The sequence below is a fragment of the Trachypithecus francoisi genome, unplaced genomic scaffold (assembly GCF_009764315.1).
Source record: "Trachypithecus francoisi isolate TF-2019V2 unplaced genomic scaffold, Tfra_2.0 Lachesis_group13, whole genome shotgun sequence".
In the NCBI taxonomy this organism is placed as follows: Eukaryota; Metazoa; Chordata; class Mammalia; order Primates; family Cercopithecidae; genus Trachypithecus; species Trachypithecus francoisi.
In genome coordinates this window covers 34,072,865-34,090,904 of record NW_022681458.1, presented here as the reverse complement: position 1 = coordinate 34,090,904, position 18,040 = coordinate 34,072,865, and the positions used below count along the sequence as shown (strand labels likewise).

The following is an 18,040-nucleotide window of genomic DNA, read 5'->3' as shown; positions in this document are numbered from 1 at the left end:
TTTTTGGTTTTTCTGGTTTTTTCCCAAGTCTCCTGGTGTTTTGTTTTTTGTTTTCTTTTTTGTTAACCTTCAAAAGTGGTTTCACCAGATCCTCAAATCTGGAGCTGTCATTTCAGTTCCCAGAGTCAGAGCATTTCCTTTGACTGGTGAAGGATCAATTTTTATTTATTTTCTATTCCCCGGAGCACTTTCACCCCCACAGTCCAGGCAGAAAGGAAATGTGCTATTTTCATCTGAACCACAAATGCTTCTAATTCTATTTTTCTTCAGAACCTACAGTCATTTGCCATTTCAGGCTTTTTAGTCTTCTCCCTCCCCTTCCCTCCTACCACAAGCTGCAGCCAGGTAGCTGACTGACAAAGCAAACAGCTTAGGTCTCCCAGAGCCACTGTTCCTTCCAGTAAATGTGATGGATGGACAATGAGGAGAAAGGTCTACAATTTGAGAGTAAAACAAAAATCACTTGACAATCCCTGGCATTTATGGAAAATACTATCACAAAAGTCTGAGTTAGGAAACTCATAGCTTAACAACTGCAGAGTGTTCTTATTAGAGAATAATATGTATTATTGTAAAATATTTAAAAAATCAATTTGGAGAGCAAGGTTTTAGCCACGGGGAAGCTGCTTATAAGCATGAAATTCAAACACTTGTGCTCAAGTGACCTTTTCACACAGTAAATACAGATGGAAGGATATGTAAGAGAAAGTACATGACTTTGCCTTAGACCTTTTTTTAACTCATCACATCTGTCACCAAACATGACAAATATTTACCATTCCAACTGTATGGTGGACTGGTTCTAATTAAAAAGAAAAATGATCTTCGGAAACCTGTGAAATCATGAAGCTGAGTTACTGAGCCCTGTCACTGAGAGGCAGGTTAGTACGTGGTTAACAGCTTTGAAGCCAAACTTCCTGAGCTCAGCTTCTAGTTCTATCCTTAATTGTCTGACCTTGGGCAGGTTAATAAACCTCTATGTGTCTCTGTTTTCTCAGAGATAATAACAATAGGTACCTCAAAGGGTTTAGAGAAGATAAATCAACACACATGCATATTATATATTAATTAGAACAACGTCTGGCATATGTAAGAGTCATATAACTAATAAACATGAAAAACTGCCAAACTCAAAATTTCAGGATACCTAGGTGCCAAAGTACTATGGCATCCTATTATTTCCCCAGTTTTAAAAGCTAAATCTTTACTAGGCAGCCCTGAAGGAGACATTACCCAGGTACTATACTTGACCTACTTTCTTCTTTCCACCTTTCCCCTTCCCTTTAAACCTGACTACAAAGCATTCACAATTCTTTATTTGTATCACCTAGAATCAAACCAAACATGCTTGAAAATTTTATTTCATTAAATTGGTGCCCTAGTGAGCCACTGCTCTTGTCAGACCCACAGAGAAGAGGAACGAGAAACACAGGCATTTCTTTTAAAGGGAACCAAGAGGACATGAAGGAGGGCTGGAGGCACAGGAGGAAACCCATTCAGTTTCGGAAACAGGAAAAAAAGAGGACGAATCACTAAGCAGTGTTAAAAGTTCATCTTCTGACTCCTTTAAGCCAAAAGTTTAGAAAAGATGTGCTAGCTGAAGAAAAGGTAGCCAAGTGGAGGTGCCACATAAACTTTGGAATCAGCATACTTGGGATCTTGCTGCGTTCGTTCCAGACTCTAGAACTCAGTATATTTGTCTGTTAAACGAGGGTGAGCTTATTAATAAACCCATGTTTATAGCGAGGTTTCAATCAGTTGTGTGTAAGAAACGTTTGTTCAGCCTTGCATGCAGTCAGTACTCAGTTCCTGTCTCAACTCCCTTTCCTCTGCCTGTGTTCACAGAGGTTATTAGGAAGACAAGCCTGAAATTGCTGTCAATAAAGGCCTTCAGAGCTCATGGCTCCAGAAAGCCAAGTCTAGAGACATTCTGGGTACCTGAAATATTAGAAACAGAGAGTCTTTTAAATATTTTCTCATTATATTGATGGAGAATGAATCCAAAACAGGGAGTGTTTTTTAGGACTATTCTGAATGAGTAGGACACAGAAGGGGAAGTACGAGATCCCAGTACCCTGCAGGACAGACATGTTAGCATCATGCATTTAACGCTGCTGATCACCCACTAGGCTCTGTTATTTCAAGAGGAAATCTGGCACAAACAACAAAAGGAGAATGAGGCATCTAACACTTCGGAAATTCAAAGTGCCCTCCGCCCATGAAGGCCTTCAAATGTAATTAAAATTGGAGGTTCCTGGAACCTTGGGGACCAAATACACCCCAAATGCAATGAGGCACCGAGGAAATTCCATGAAATTCTACAGCAACAACCAGAGACATCTAGTCCCCAGAATCAATCCCATAATCGAACTGACTTGTCTATCACAGGCAACCACATTCTGAAGGACACAGGAAGGGCAGATACAATGAAGAAGACTGAAGTGGATGTCTTTGGGCATTTTTTCCCATTTCAACCGTTTGCTTTTCCCCTTGCTGAATTCCTTTAACTAGCTTCATTTTGACAAATAATATCAAAGATGTAGTTATTTTCCAGAAAATGATTAAACTCTTAGTTACTTCCCAGTACAAACCAACTCTCCAACCCAGGAGCTATTTCAGCATCCTGGTGGCTGTGTCCACTATTGAGAAACTGCAGATAGCTTGACTTAGCTCTGAATCTTATCACCTGACATTGTTTCCTGCTTGCGGCAAACACTACTCAGAATAATACTGAGGACAGGCTCCTTTGTGCCCTGACATTTTAGCCATGTTACTATTATAGTGATTTATCAAGCTATTTTCCCACCATCTGGCTAGTTTACTGACAAGTTGCCATTCCTGCAAATACTAATAAAAAATTTAAAAATAATCGAGAACACCCAATGAAGGAGCAGTGCCTGAAGGCAGAACTCAGAAATCAGAGAAGCAGAAAAAATACAAATAATTGGGAATATGACTTTATATTTAGGGCACAGGAATTGTGGAGTTAGACTGGCCTTGTTTCCAGGTTTTATACCCACCTCTGTAAACCAATTCCTACTGGAAAGGCAGGTCAGCGAAATTCTTCTGTTAATATTTTCAGCATGGCCAAGACTGCATCTCCCTGAACACCAACAGCCACAGCTTGATCTTGGGGGGTGGACATATCTCTAGCCATGATACATTTGTTTTCATCCTTAAAAGCCTACCTGAAGATTTCTGCTCATTTCATCAAAGGCTGAATTTCTTTCTTTACAAAAGGAAAAAAGAGAGGCTTTACGAGAGAGAGGAAAACTGCACGTCAGTGGTACTGGAGCAGGTTTCATGCAAGATCAGCTCTTCTATTTTACTCTCCCTTCTTTCACTTGCCTCCACTCCAGATACTTCTTCCTCGACTCCAGATACTTCTCCTGGGTATAAAACAGAAACTGCCATGGCCTTGCACAACACTATGCTGTATCACACTTGGAATGAGGCACACTGTTCAGTTCACTGCACCTCTAGAGTGAACAAAAATGCCCAAGAGTGGTCTATGTGAGACAGACAGATAGAAGAGAGACTTAAAAACCCAGGACTCCAGTACAGGAAGGGCATGTGAGTGAAGGCAAAGACACCTCCCACAGCTCACAATGCTGGAGGCAGAGGACACCCTCAGGACCTCCTAAATGTCAGGGTGAATATCAAGAACCACTTTCCCTGTCGGGCAAAAACCCTAGGATGCAACAACTCTAGGATACTTGTTTCCCTGGGGGAGTACATGCCACCTCAGAGGTGAGAGTAAGTCTCATCAGGTAAAAACAGACTTATAGCCAGATGAGGGCTCGTAAGGGGAGGTAAGGGTGCTTGAGAAACAGGACTGACATTTAGATAGGTTAAATTATGTCAAGAACTTGCGTTCTCCCACAAAATTCATCTGAAATGAAATGTGGTCTAAACCAGTGTAGCATTTTGTTAGTTTCTTACAGGGTCACTCTCCCTATATCGTGATCATCAGAATTGACTGATCAAAAAACACTGCCATAAATACCTTTTGAGCATGCATCGATGATATATGTAGGCTTAGTCATGAATCATACAGATGTACTAATGTCCTATTAGGATATTATAAAATATATATTCAATAGACCAATTAAAAATGAGAATAAATCAAATATAAATAGAAGTCATACATATTTCTTCTTGCCTTCAAAAAGACTGTGTTGCACAACCCTACTTTTGGCCACTGCCCTGTACGATAAATAAAAATAGCTTTGCTCTCAGCCCCACCATCTCACTGGTCTTAGGGCTTCCATTCATGGCTCCTACAGTCTATTCAATTTATAGTAGTCAAAGCAATCCTTTGAAAATGTAAATCAGAGCATGAGTGATTCTTACAGGGGGCCTTAGTCTATATATTTCCATATAAATGGTCTCTTTGACATCCACTGGATTTTATGCATTTAAAAACATTATTCTGCAAAGGGTTCCACAGGTTTTGCCAGACTGCCAAAGACATTCACCCAAAAAAGGTTAAGATGAAATTAAAGTGTAAATGTTCCAATGGCTTTCTATCGTTCTCAGAAAAAAAGTCAAAAGCCAAGCAAGGCTATACAGTATAGCCTACATGATCTGGCTCCTGGCTACCTCTCCAATATCCTCTCCTACGCTCCCCTCCCCGATTCACCACATTGCTGCCCTGCCTGCAGTCTCCCATCTTGAGGCCTTTGCATTGGCTCCTTGCTCTGCCTGGAACACTTGCTCCCTCACTTCATTCAGGTCTCTGCCTGAATGTCTCCTCCTCTCAGAGAACTTCCTTCACTATCCTCTGTAAAACAACAGATTCTGTCACTTTCTCCATAGCACTTAATTACGTTGAAACGAAACTGCATACTGTTTGAGTGTATTATAGTCTGTTTCCCCCACCAGAGCATAAGATGCATGCAGACATCCATTTTGTTCACTGTGATACCAACAGTGCTAAAGCAGTGCTTGGCTCAATCCTATCCAATACATTAAGTGAATTTAACAAAGCATCCTGCTTTGCAACAAAAACCTGAGAGTACACCTAGAGGGGCAGAACAGCCTGTGTGATTTCCAATCCCTTACTTTGTAGATATTCAATGGTTTAAGAGTGGAAATGTTTGCTTGGTAGCTTAAATCTGACATCCTTCTTTGACAAGGACTAAAATGTGGTAAGTTTTCCTTTACCATCAAAAATATCACTTCTACTTCTTCCCAATCTTCCACAGCTTAAAAGACGAGGATCCTGAAAACTTCCTATAACCTAATCTCACACATAGGAACCTAGTCTCCTGAGCAATATCCCCCCTGGGAAGCAAAGTGCGTCATTTTATGAAACTCATTTGTAATGTTTATCTCTGAAGATGTATTTGAGACAGCATAAGTGATACGTCAAACGTACTGTGCTATAAATTTGCCTTTAAGATAGAGAGTATAGCATAAAATATGAACACATGGCAGAATCTTGCACTCAAGGTTTAAAATCTGTTGAAAATAAACTCACTAATACAAATTTTCTGCATTCATTTCCTCATCTACAAAATTTCAAATTCTTAATCCAAGTTCTAAAGAGATTAGGATTTTGACATGCCTAGATTTCTGTTAAGACTAATTTTACCTGTTTCCTTTTATTTATTTATTTTTTAATGTGGTTCTAGACATTTAGGTATATCAAGGTCCTGGTCTCTTGAGGACTTGGATTAAGAATTTGGAAACTCTGCAGATCAGGAAATGGAAAAGAAAACCGGAAAGGAGGAATACTTTGCAGTGGGTTTATATTGCTGCCTAGTACATCTAGAATAAATCAGCGAAGACCCATCAATTGCTTTCACATCACACTCAGTCGCACTAGAGAATTTAAGCAAGCTGGAGAATAAAGAAATTGTAGAGAAAGTGTCACTAAGCTTTCTTAGCACTGTAAACAGAGTAACCGATAAACTTCACTCCGTAGCTTGTCAATGTCTTCTCAAGGTGTAGCTGCTGCAACTAAAAAATAACCATGCTAAGTCACTGAATCTGCTTTGGAAAACTGTCTCAGAGCCCCTCTTAGATTCCAGCTGGATCTTAAATATTTTTTTTCAAGGTTTTTTGCGTATCTGATTGACGGAAAATAAAACAAGGACTTTCTTTTCTAGAATTCTCAAAACATTTGTAATAGCTACAACATAAAACAAAATGTATGCTCATTGATGATCCATGTGGCTTTTTCATTCATCCATTACTTCCTTACCCAAAGGTCGGGTCCAAGTACCTGAGTTTACACAGTGCACCAGTCACTTTACAGAGCATGCAAACATTTGCCCTATTTGTTTTTATTCTTTTTTTTTTTTTTTGGGACGGAGTCTCTTTCTGTCGCCCAGGCTGGAGTGCAGTGGTGCGATCTCAGCTCACTGCAAGCTCCGCCTCCCGGGTTAACGTCATTCTCCTGCCTCAGCCTCCCGAGTAGCTGGGACTAGAGGTGCCCGCCACCATGCCTGGCTAATTTTTTTGTATTTTTAGTAGAGACGGGGTTTCACCGTGTTAACCAGGATGGTCTCGATCTCCTGACCTTGTGATCACCCACCTCGGCATCCCAAAGTGCTGGGATTACAGGCGTGAGCCACTATGCCCGGCCTGTTTTTATTCTTAGAACAACTAAAAACCAGTAACTGGGCCTCGGTTAGGTTTACTCCTCACTATCTTAAAATGTTTATTCAAAAATCTGTAATCCAAAATTTAAACCACATCCTCAACGAGGTACAGCTCCTACTTCAGAAGACGGAGAGAGGTTAGAAAAGATTTTGACTGAATCCTGCAAATGTTGACAACAATTGTATTTGTGTCCAATATAGTAGCCACTAGCCACACATGGCAACAAGCGCTTGAAACGTTGCTGAGGTAACTAAAAAGCTGAACTTTTAATTTAACCTTAATTAATTAAAATTAAGATTAAGATTAAAACATTGAAGCAGTGTAAAAATATTTCACAGTTATTTTGGTAGAACTGCATTTAACTTTCACCACTGAAAATTTAGCATGAGACACCCTGGAAACATACAATACACACTGGATCTCAAAGAATTAGTATTAAAAAAGAATGTAAAATATTTCTCACTAATAACTGTTTAAATATTGATTTTCTGCGGAATGATTATATTTTAGATATATTAATTTAGGTAAAACATATTAAAATTAATTTACCTTTTATTTAATGTTTTAAAAAATGAGATTACTAGAAAATTTACAGTTACATATGTGGCTTGCATGTATTTCTATTTTGGACAGCACTGGTTTAAAATATATTTTCTATGTAGAAACCCCATCGACTCAAACTTAAAAGCTCATCCTTCCTGTATTCTTCTCCATGTCCAGCCCACAGCCTAGAATCCCAGTGTTCCCCTTTCTACATTCCAACCCATGGTAGAAGCACTCTCCCAGGCTCAAAATCTTAGAGTTATTTTTAACTGTGAGAAAGCTAGGGAAGAAAGGGCTCAGTAAACAAGTCCAAGTACTTCACCTTTGTGGAATCTCTCCTCTCCACCCCTGACTTTTATTCTTATTACTATCAACCTTGCTGTGTGCAAGACCCTGAATGCCTCACCAAATGCCAACAGCAGCCCTTCTCTGTTTCGAGGGATCTCCTCCCTGTTGCTGCATCACGATCACCTGAGGCACTTATTAAACACGCAGATTCCGAGTTCCCATCTCAGACCTTCTGTATCAGAATCTGTTTTTAGCATCTCTATGCATGGGTTCAGGAATCTGAAGAAGTGACATTTAAGCCGAGATATGAAGGAGAAGGAGTTAACCAGGTGCAGGGAGAAGAAAGCACTGTAGGTTTAAAAAGCAGCACGTACCAAGGCCCTAGGAGCAGAAGCAGCTTGGTGCTTTTAAGAAACAGTCATTAAACCAAAAGGCTCAAAGAAGCCTTCTCTGATCCCCACCCCACCCCCAAACTTAATAGAATGTTTGCATAATAAACTTAATAGAATGTTTGGAGTCTCTGGCTAGGATGTAAATTTTGTGAGGGCAGGAGCCACATTTGACTTGTTCTCCACTTTATCCACAGTGGCTAGCACAAACTTTATACACAGTAGATGCTCAGATAATACTCTTATTTATATACAGGACCCATAAAAGTGCCGTTAAGAAACACAAAATAATTTTTCTCTTTAAATTGTTCTCATCCCCTATATCCATCTCTCTTTCCATAAGCAGTCCTCCAGCACAGTGGTTTTCAAATTTATTAGAATTCCCAAAAGGGCTTGTTTTAAAACACAGGTTAGTGAACCCCACCCTGAGAGGTTCCGATTCAGTAGGTCTGATTCACGAGAGGAGGGTCCAAGAATCTGCTTTCTAACGAATTCCCAGATGATGCTGATGCTGCTGTTTCAGAAACCACACCTCAAGAACCACTGCTGTAGTGGGGAAATAAAAGGAACTCAGCATCAAAAATTAGATTATTCTAGTTCTGGCTCTGCCATATAATAGCAGTGTGGCCTTGTAAAGGTATTTAATAACTTCTTTGGGGACTTATGGCTCTTAACTGTGTGGGGAAAGAATTAAAAAAAAAAAAAAAAAAAAACTATCCCACTTCCCTATTGTCATGAAGATTCGATAGAACCTAGTTCCTGAAAGTGATGGGTCAGTTACAAAGTCCCAAATGAATAAAAAGTGTTATTAACGGTGTTTGTTACTAAAGTTGCTATTCATAGTGGTAATATCAACAGGGAGTTTACAGACACACAGGAAGCCAGTGAGAGATGTGGAAACAGAGAACTTTGTCACCTGTATGTCGAGGGCAAGGGCACAGGGCTTCTCTCTAAGACTTAAACTGGAGCCCAACCTGCCTCGTGGAGCACAGTCACGGAAACACACAGGATTAAAGAAATCCTTTGGGGTCATGTGCCATTTTTAACAACTGTTAACTTTTTCTAAAATGTTTCTTTCGAGACAAAGTGTTAGATTCTCGGTGAATTTGTTTGAAATGTTGGAGATTGTGTTGGTCATGAAAATTAGTTACCAACCCAGATGATGAAATAAATTTAGCTGTTGAAAATTAAAGAGCTTTTGCAATGTGTAATTTGTGATTCCAATACACGTGTTTTCAAACACTGTACTGTGTTTCTCACAAGCCAAGGAATGGCATACATTATTTTTTATTTAATTAAAAATGTATTGGCCGGGCGCGGTGGCTCAAGCCTGTAATCCCAGCACTTTGGGAGGCCGAGACGGGCGGATCACGAGGTCAGGAGATCGAGACCATCCTGGCTAATACGGTGAAACCCCGTCTCTACTAAAGAATACAAAAAACTGGCCGGGCGCGGTGGCTCAAGCCTGTAATCCCAGCACTCTGGGAGGCCGAGGCGGGCGGATCACAAGGTCAGGAGATCGAGACCATCTGGCTAACACAGTGAAACCCTGTCTCTACTAAAAAAAGTACAAAAAAAAAAAAAACCGGGCGAGGTGGTGGGCGCCTGTAGTCCCAGCTACTCGGGAGGCTGAGGCAGGAGAATGGCGTGAACCCGGGAGGCGGAGCTTGCAGTGAGCTGAGATCCGGCCACTACACTCCAGCTTGGGCGACAGAGCGAGACTCCTTCTCAAAAAAAAAAAAAAAAAAAAATGTATGCAGTATTCTAGTAGTTTCCAGTAGGCTGAGTGGCTGAGTGAGGTTTAGCCAACAAACACCACTGCTCCCCACCACCCCAACACAAGGCAAAACAAAAACCCATAACTGTTTAGATATTACTATAATTTTCAAGAGACCGTAAACTCACTTAAGAATTTAGACCTCAACAACACTTACACCTGAAGCTGTATGTTCTCAAGTTTTGAAAGAGGTAAGCATGATCATTTGGGGAAACTATATTCTATTTTTTTTTTTTTTTTTTTTTTTTGAGACGGAGTCTTGCTCTGCCGCCCAGGCTGGAGTGCAGTGGCCGGCTCTCAGCTCACTGCAAGCTCCGCCTCCCGGGTTCACGCCATTCTCCTGTCTCAGCCTCCCGAGTAGCTGGGACTACAGGCGCCCGCCTCGTCACCCGGCTAGTTTTTTGTATTTTTTAGTAGAGACGGGGTTTCACCGTATTAGCCAGGATGGTCTCGATCTCCTGACCTCGTGATCCGCCCGTCTCGGCCTCCCAAAGTGCTGGGATTACAGGCTTGAGCCACCGCGCCCGGCCGGAAACTATATTCTATATTTATTTTTTTTAAGCCACAAGTTTAATTTGCTTGCCTTTTTTTTCATTTTACTTTGTTTTTATTCCTTTTGTTTTTCAAGGTTAACTTCAAAAATTATTTTTATCAGTTTTTTTGGAGTTAAATCCAAATAAAACTGAATGTCATCTTGGAAATTTAAATATATTTTGGTGATTACCAGTTACAATAAAGTTAAAAGCTAGGTATATACTACATTTTAATAAAAACATTAATCTTTCCCTTTCAAGATGACAACTACACCATGTGAATGTGTTTGAAACTCATTTGTAGAACATTTTTTTTCCATTTAGCAGCAATGGTATTACTCTGTAAGTCAAGTTCTCACAATTCAATTTGATGTATTAAATAGAAATTTGATTATTAAAAAACATGAATTTTAAACTCACCTTTGGTCAACCTTTGTTTTCTGCTTTCAAATGTAAAGATCATCATACTGCAAAGGACATATACAGGAAAAGACTCTTACTACAATGACCAAGCTATTATTATTATTGTTATTATTTTCCTTAGAGACAGTCTCACGCTGTTGTCCAGACTGGAGTGCAGGGGTGCAATCACAACTCACTGCAACTTTGAACTCCTGAATTCAGCCTCCCAAAGTAGCTGGGACTACAGGCTCTGGTGCCACCACACCTAGCTAATTTTTTTTTTTTTTTTGTAGAGATGATGACTCCCAGTGCTGCACAGGCTGGTCTTGAACTCCTGGCCTGAAGTGATCCTCCCACCTCAGTCTCCCAAAGCACTAGGATTACAGGTATAAGCCACTGTGTCTGTTCCCAAACTATTAATTTTTGAATCACCTTAAAAGATTTCCAGAATGAAGAGAAAAAAATTCACTTTTCCTCCAAACAACGTGTTCGAAGCACTGGTCATATCAAGGCATCAGTCTGAAAGTGACAGCACTAAGTCAGAAGTACACCCTGTAGAAGTAAATCAACACTGAAAAGGAAACTTCCCCTAAAAATCCAATCAATTCTAGAGGTTGGCGACGCAGGTGTACAGCTCCTAGTGAGTATAGCCAAGGAATTCATTTTTCTTGCAAGGAGGGTGGTAGTAAGAAAAAGATAATCAGAGACCACACAGCTTTGAGGGAGGGTAGGCCTGCATGACACCCTACTGGGGAGGCTTTTGGGAAGCCTGAGGGCAGGTAAGAGGGCTGTGTGTCTGTGAACCACAGAAAATGCAGGGACATGGAGGGCCAGGACAAGTGGGGAGGGAGACTACACTAGGCCTTATCAGATCAGGGACCCATGGTGGTCACCAATTGGTACGTATCACAATAGTTGACAATGCCTAATTTACTTTCCTGGATACACTAAATTTTTCTTTTTTGCTAACCAAAATTTTGGAAATACACGCCTAAATCATTTATTATTTGGATATATATATTTCATATAGATAGATATGAAAAGAGATAGATCAACGGTGTTTTAAAAAATCATCAGAAAGGATAATCCAAAAACCGCCTAAGATCTGCTTTTAGAAGCTATAAAGTGGCTTCAGCATCCTAAATTTGTTTCAATTAAGCTAACGATAACGAAAATTGATATTCTTTGACTATATAAATGCAGATGGTAGAGAAGTAGCTTAAGTATATCAATAGTTCATATGGTAATTTTCTCTAAACTTAGAAAAATAAAGGCAATTTTATCAATCTTCAAGAAGCCGAAATGAGATCAGATGTGGTGGCTCACACCTGTAATCCCAGCACTTTGGGAGGCCAAAGCAGGCAGATCACCTGAGCCCAGGAGTTTGAGACCAGCACAGGCAATGTGGTAGGTCCCTGTCTCTACAAAAAATTAAAAAATTAGCCGGGCATGGTGGTGCACGCCTGTAGTCCCAGCTACTTGGGAGACTGAGGTGAGAGAATCACTTGAGCAGGGGAGGCCGAGGCTGCAGTAAGCTGTGTTTGCACCACTGAACTCTAGCCTGGGTGACGCAGCAAGACCCATGTCTCAAAAAAAAGAAAAGCCCAAATTAGATAATTTACATCCAGATCATGGAGAGAAGGGCCCTCCCTGGACCAGCTACCATTCATGTTGAATAGATATTAATCCAGTTTTCTAGAACTTTTTAGAGGCAAATATCAAATCCGTGAAGATTTAAAACATCAATGTCTACATAATTTTATCTTCCAAGATGATCAAACATTTTTTTAAGAGACTAAATTTCCCCATTACCTAAAGCAACCCAAACATGTACCTTACTCAAATATAAAGTCTAAGAAAAGAGTAACCCCAAAAGAAAATTTTCATTTGTTTGTTATTTTGACACATGATAATCTAGGATAGATGCTCTTCACATACCACTGCCTATGTACTCAGGAAAAGATGTACACAAAGCCATGTCACTTATTTTTCTACCTTATCACCCATCACTTCTTACATAACCCTCTAGTCTCAAACATCCCTAGACAGCCCCTACCCCCCAGCTCCCGTCCAAGCCTTTCTCACTCGCTGGGATGTCCTCTGCTCAGAATGTGCCTATTCTCCACATGTCACCCCATCCCCAAGGATTTCTCCTCCTCAGAAAACTATACCCTTATCTAAGTTTTCACTCTTTGGCCAGTTATTTACTATTTCCCATAGATATTTGTCTTTATGCCTTGATCCCTTGCCCTGCTTCTCCCCACCCACATTAAATGAAAAGTGCTTTTAAAACAAGGACACCTTATACCCCCAATGGAATAAATGCTGATTAAGCATCTAGTGTATGTCCAGGCACTGGGCTAGATGCTTTCTCATTGGCCTCTTTGTAATCACTCACAAAGTCCAGCACAGGCTCAAACACACTGTAACACGCACTCAATACAATGTTTGTTAATTGAGACCATCAGACCATCAACATCCAACAGCACGAAAAGCTTTGTTACCACCTTACCTTCCAGATTCATAAACCCTAACATGCATTATCTCCGAAACACTTCACTTCTGTCCACAGGTAAACAGGAAAAGTCAAATACTTGGACTTCTGGTCTAACTCACTGGCAGTGAAAGAAACAGTTTCTTCAGTGTGACAAGTTAGATTCAACCAGCATTAATTGTTGGTTCTAATATATGCCAACCAATGACACTGCTAGAGATTAAAGCTAAATGGAAAGGCTCTTCACGTTAGAGCAGCTCCCAGTTAGGAAAGCACCATGCATACATACAAAGAGACTCAATGTGTTTGATAGATGTGTGTAACATGGACACGTGAAAACAGAAAATCCCTAAGACTTGGTAAGACTATTACGGCAGGTGTCCGAGAGATGATCAGCCTCCCTGAAACTTGAAGGACACCAGGGACAAGGGCACTAAGTATTTCCTGGAGAAGGAACAGCATGCACAAAGGCCCAGAGATAAGAGATAGTGGTTTATCATCCTGAGGTCAAGAAGTAAGTAATGTGAGGAGGACCCTTAAGAATGGACTGAAGAGGTGGTAATGCCAAACCCTAAGGAGCCTTGATGACAAACTGTCCCCTCAAGAGACTGACTCCTTTGAGGCCAGACCCTCACATCTGTGCATAGTTGTGTCTTCAGAGCCTGGCACAATGTGTGGTCCTAGTACTTCCAAAGCATATCCTGTGGGAAGTGGCTCTAGATGGACTCTGATAGAGTTGGACACTCCTTCCTTCTGCTCACCTAACTTCCTCTAGAAGAGACTATCATATTGTTTGAGTAAATTGTTTACATTCTCTGTAGCTCCACAAAACCAAATGCTCTCTTTAAGGGCAGAAGCCAGGCTTATTCACCTTAGTATTCCCAAGACTTAGAATGCTGGACACATGTCAAAGATCCTCAATTAACCTGGCTGCATGAACATACCCATATACTACTGGTCCACCTCCAAACCTTCCTTTAGGCAGTTACCTAGATCTTCTCACATCTTCTTTCTGCTGCTCCCTAATAGGAATCATTAAGAAGAAAATACAATGACTGAAACCACCCGGGAAATCTACATTCACATTCACACACACACACACACACACACACCCTGCCCTCCCCCCCAATCTGCAAACAACTCAGTACAAACATACTGACACCCACATATGTAGAAACACCCCCACACAGTCTGTCATCCTATATACCTCTAACCTCAAACAGCCTTAACTTTTGTCTGTGCTAAACTCACAGCCACAAAATACTTTCTCTTCATTCTTCTACTGAAGAATGAAGGCATTCTGGGAGGAAAATGTCAATGTAATGTGACTTTATACTTCGGAAGGGGGAAAAAGAGGTGCAAGAAATATTAAGATGCAGTTAATCTGACTCCATATGCTTTTGTGCTTAAGTTATTAATTTCCCAGTCACTTCATATTATTCCAATAATGTAATATTCTCATGAAACGCAAAATGTAAATTATGTTTCCATTCATAACTTAAGCCATTCCACAGAAACCTAGTTTTCATGCAATTATTTTGATCTTGCAATGTGCCACAAACTACAATGTACTAGGATGTTACCCTTATCATTTCATACATTTAGAATTTCAGAACTCAAGAGTTTTCTGTTAAAATGTCTGCATTAAAGGCTTTTAAAAAAGGATTATTAAGACTAAAAGCATAACAGCAACTGCCAGTTGTCCTCTATATTCATTCTCCCCTTATCCCTAGGTAAGAGTATCCCTAGGTTTTTGTTGAGCTTATGGCCACCCAGAATAAAGACTGTACTTCCAAACTCCTTTGCAATTGCTTGTTGACATATGACCAATTTCTGGCTGATGAGACATAAGTGGAAGTGACAAGTGCAATGTCAAGCTATACTTTTATTTATTTATTTTTGAGACATAGTTTCGCTCTGTCACCCAAGTTGGAGTGCAGTGGCATGATCTCAGTTCACTGCAACCTCCCCTCCCGGGTTCAAGTGATTCTCCTGCCTCAGCCTCCCGAGTAGCTGGGATTACAGGTGCCCGCCACCACACCCAGCTAATTTAGTAGAGGGAGGTTTCACCATGTTGGCCAGGCTGGTCTCAAACTCCTGACCTCAGGTGATCCACCTGTCTTGGCCTCCCAAAGTGCTAGGATTACAACTATGAGCCATCACGGCCAATCAAGCTGTACTTCCAAAAGTAGGGACATCCCCTCTGCTTTACACTTTCAAAACACCTGCATGAAAACGAGGTTCCTGGAAAGCAGGCCTGGTGGCAGCCATCTGGAATTGCACGGACCTGAGCAATACCTTAGGAATGGAAACCCTAGGGATGGGTGACCAACAGTCACCATCCAAACATCCAAACAGTCAAACATGCAAAAGGAGTTTGGGCTTCTGACAGTTCTCAGTGCAGACTTTATATTAAAGAGAAAAAGAAATCTTACATCTTTAAGCTCCTGTTAGCTTGGGTCTTTGTCATAAAAGCTTCATTTAGGATCTAATTAATTCAAAGCATAACATACGTGAACAAAGGAAATCTCACCTTTTTTCTGCAGAAAGGTTGTCAGAGTTCTGAAGATGCTGCCCCATGTGTACAAGTACAGTTTACTGGAAAACAGACACACACACACAACTCACCATCAGGAGACCTGTGCTCTAGTCCTAGCTGCTACCACTTATAATGTGCCCTCAGGAAAGTTACCTACCTTTAAGTCTCACTTTCGTCCTCAGGAAATATAGCTGATCCCTTCTTTGGCATAGCCCTCACAGGACTATTGTGAAATGTGAAGAGAGATGATTTCTGTGCAAGTGCTTCATATGCTGCAAAGCACTATACAGGCAGGGTAATTATTAAGATATTTTACCCCAAAATCCTTTATGCAACATGGCTCATATTAACACCCAATACCTGAATATACCTTTCTGGTGAATAAAGAGCCTGCAATCACCTGATTCTAGCTAAGATGGTTAGAGATCTGTTTGAGATGGTAGGCGCAGACCACCTCCAGAGGCTGGTGTTTCATTCAGCCATCAAAGATAAGACCTCAAGCCTCAACTCCTCAACTTGCAATGTGGCATTGATTAGAAAGCCAAAGGGTTTTAACCAAACAGTACAAACCCAATACCACATGGAGAGAAATTGCCCAAAGCCCATACACTACTACAATACGCTGCATATTTTACCACATCTCGTATCTCATCTGCTGAGATATATTTGGCTTTTTCTGTTGGATATATAAATATATGAATGGCAGAATCAATCTCTGATAAAATGTCTGTATTTTCCTTCCTCGTGTAGATATACATATAGTAGAAAACTAAGTGTAGGAGAAAGGTACAAAATTTTATACATAAACAAATTAGACAATACATGCATCTCTGCAGAGAAAACACCTCAAATAATCACCATCAGCAGACTTGTGGTCCAATTCTACCCACCTTTAACGGGTGATACGGCTTTTTAAATCCAAGTAAAATTAGCTCTTAGCTAATATTTACTGGGCCCTCACTATATGCTGGGCACTACAGAATCTTTGTGTATATTCTGTCCTCTAATTCTCTCAATAGCCCTAATGCTATTATCCCTCCCCATTTTCTAGATGAGGAAGTAGAGGGTTGGAGAAATTAAGCTGTTCTCCAAGTTCACCCAACTTATATGTGGTACGGTCAAGACTGAAACTCAGGCCATCTTACCTTCAGAATCCACATGCTTAACCACTACCTCACTCTGCCTTTTATATAAGCAACAACAATTAAAGTGGAATCAATGCTCATATTCCCTTTGGAAATACTTTCTGATAAAACAAATGTTTCAACTGGAAAGAATGTCAGAACTATTTAGACGTATCTATATAATAGTTGTTCTAACTTTTTAAAAATGAATAAGCAAAGGAATCGAATCTACTGAGATGGGAAGCCAGGAGTGCGAACTACAACTCATCTGCCCTCCCCTAGAACCCATGGTCTCATTTTCAGCTCACAGAACGGTACTACTGACTGCTAGACCTTTGTGTGGGTAGAAACATTTTTTTTCAGAGAATACCTCATATTAACTTTACCAGCATGTTTTTCATTTCATTCCCTCACCTTCTCAAAAAAATCTGTGTCACTTAACAAGTTCTACATAGACCAAAAATGGAAACCCCCAAGGCCAACAGCAAAGCAAGGATTTCATTCTTAACCCGCACCTCAGTGTGAGATGAGCTGAAGCTTCATTTCTACCTGCCTCCCCTTTCTGAGTGGTGGGTACTGACTAGTCTGGAGTGAAGGAGAAACACCAGGTCATAACATCCCTGTTCCCGGCATGTTCTTTACATATCAGGCAGCCCTATGGCGCTTTACCTGTGCTATTTCACAGAAGCCCTGCAAGGTAGGTGGTGATTTTTCCATCTTAGTGAGCGGAACACGGAAGCCCAGGGACAGACACCCAGCTAATAAGTGGCTGAGCTGATTTTTAAGTCTGGGTCTGACTGCAAAGCCTGTTCTCCTGCAGCATCATGCTGGGGTTTTCTAGAAGCCAGGAAAGGGACACAGAAGCAAAAGACCCCACCCTTCTTCCATCACAGTCCATCCTATTTGCTGTTCCAGAAAGCCCTGCAGAAGGGGAGAACGCGGATGGTTCCACGTTGGGCTGTTTCCTCCAGTTCATTAGCAGGGGTGACGTCCTCTCAGCCCTCTGCTACATTCTCTCCCACACCTCACCAAGAAGCTGATCAAAGAGGAGTATCAGTTTGTGTGCTCTGCAGGGACTGAGAGAACAGGCAGTGGCCAGACTGTGAAAGGACTTAAACAGACCTGCATGAACAGTCTCTTAGACCCTAGGACAGGTGGCTCCTGAGTACCCAAAATGTGAGCAATCTGAGCTGATTCATGCTCTAAGTGTAAAATACGCACCAGATTTTGAAGGCTTTCCAATAGAAGAAAGAGATAAAGAAATGTAAAATCGTTCATTAATAATTGTTTATTAATTATTTACATGTTGAAATAATGTTTTGGATATATTGAGCTAAATAAA

The 18,040-nt window shown here is 40.7% G+C and overlaps 1 protein-coding gene across 7 annotated transcripts in view; it reads right to left on the bottom strand.

The window, feature by feature from the left end:
• KLF7 (Kruppel like factor 7) overlaps nt 1-18,040 on the bottom strand; it is a 94,170-nt gene that overhangs the window by 13,740 nt on the left and 62,390 nt on the right. The gene's annotated exons all lie outside the window — the stretch shown is intronic.